General features: G+C 48.1%; 1 pseudogene; it reads right to left on the bottom strand.

Annotated features, from left to right (window-relative positions):
- Window positions 1–423: 423 nt before the first annotated feature.
- Window positions 424–1,960, bottom strand: LOC146890957 (putative sperm motility kinase W; annotated as a pseudogene).

The following is a 1,960-nucleotide window of genomic DNA, read 5'->3' as shown; positions in this document are numbered from 1 at the left end:
GTCAGACATGCTGAATACTTCCTGGTAAACCACCACCTTGTGGTGCTACACAGATCATTAGAAATGGGTTAATCAAGATGTGAGAGTTAGCCAGTAACTAACTCTCTAGAGATAATGGGCCAGGCAGTGCTTAAATAAATACAACTTGTGTGTTGTTATTTCCGGGGCTAAGCTAGCTGTGCGGGAGCCGGGCGGGACGGAAAGCAGGCCTGCCCACAGTGCCTTCCTACACTTTATCTAGCGTACTAGACATCTTAATATCTGTACCTTATGTGGGTTCAACTTGCCATTTATAAATGATATTGAAACAACATTGTGAAAAAACAGGGAGGAATCCTTCTGCGTGACCAAACCAAAAGCACTCCACGTAAGTCTCGACTGTCCTCTCTTTTCTGTTCTGTGTCTGGCACAAGGATTCAGGACTCACCGTGGTGTGGGCAGATGACGGCAGCAGCAGCAGCAGCAGCAGCACAGTGCTCTCAGTGCCTGGGAAAGTCGATTCCTCACCAGTTTCCAGCCCCAGAATGGCCTGGATTCAGATGTTGTGAGTGCCACCTGGGACTGGTCACTGGGAATGGCTTCACCCGTGGATGGTTCCTCTGTGAAGCCCATGTTCACAAACCTGGTGAAAGTTCCATCCAGAGTTGATTCTGGGTAGCAGAGATTGCCAGGCAGACCGTCAACTGAATTCCTGTTGATGACAGTGTTCTCTGGAGTAGAGTTGATGACATCAGCCATAAAGGCATCTTTTTCTGGAACTGTGTTACCTGAACACGGCATCATCTCCAGGCTGCAGGATCTCTTGAGTGTAGTACAGCTTCTGCACTTCTGGACACATTCACCCAAATGCTCTTTGTGGAAGTGACTCTTCCCAGCAGGAAGGTCTGGTAGGCTAGCTCTTCTCTTCAAGGCAACAGGGAGGCTAAGGGGAGCTGCATGGGTCACATTTAATCAGGTCTTATTTTGCATATGGCTATCTCCACAACTCAGTTTGTATTTGATTATATTCATGGTGGCTGTTAGGTTATTCGGCTGCCTGTGCTTTAGGGATGAAACAATTTCTTCACAGGTATATCCGATAGTACACATAGTCTCCACAACCCTGGGAAGGAGTTCCTTAGTGGCTGGTGGTACAAGCTGTTGAATGGGGCCCAGCCATGGTTGTTCCACAAGCTGGCCTATTGTTATTCTGTACCAGGTAGGGACCATGAGCAATTATAATATGACAGGGTATTCATAAATGGTATGGAATGGGACACGTTGTGGTGGTGATGAGCCTGTGCATAGCTTCCAGGATGGTTTCTACGTATGGAAAATGCCCTGTGGCCAGGGTGTATAGGACGATGCCCAGGCTCCACATATCATCTGCCAATCCGTTGTATGGTTTCCGTGCCAAGACCTCCGGGGCCCAATAGAGCAATAAGCCACAGATCTCCTCCAACATCTGCCCCTCTGTGATTTCAATCGCCATACCAAAGTCACAAAGCTTTGCATTGCCTGCTGCATCGACTAGGATGTTTTCTAATTTAATGTCTCGATGTGCGATGCGTCTCTGGTGGAGGAAGTGAACTGCTGATACAACCTGCCGGAAAATCACTCTGGCCTCCTCCTCCTTTAGACAGCCCAGTGCCCTGAGGCAGCTCTCCAGGTCTTCTCCTGCCACATACTCCATGATCGTGTACGTGGTTGTCAGTGTGTCGATCATGTGAAAAAATTGAACAATGTTCCTGTGTTCTAAAGACTGAAGGATGTTTACTTCAGTGCTGATGTCAGCCACACTGTTGGTGTTTTTCTCAAGGACCTTGACAGCCACTCGTGTTTGAGTGGGCAGGTGGCAGGCCAGCTTCACCTCCCCGAATGCACCACAACCTAGGGAGAGTAAGAGCTTGAAATCCTGTTCAAGAATATCCTCTTCTATGCTGCTGGCCATGGCGTTTTGATCAATTTTAACCACTTTATC

Source organism: Myodes glareolus, chromosome 19 (genome assembly GCF_982192425.1).
Source record: "Myodes glareolus chromosome 19, mMyoGla1.1, whole genome shotgun sequence".
Taxonomy (NCBI): Eukaryota; Metazoa; Chordata; class Mammalia; order Rodentia; family Cricetidae; genus Myodes; species Myodes glareolus.
This window is presented reverse-complemented; position numbering and strand designations above follow the sequence as displayed.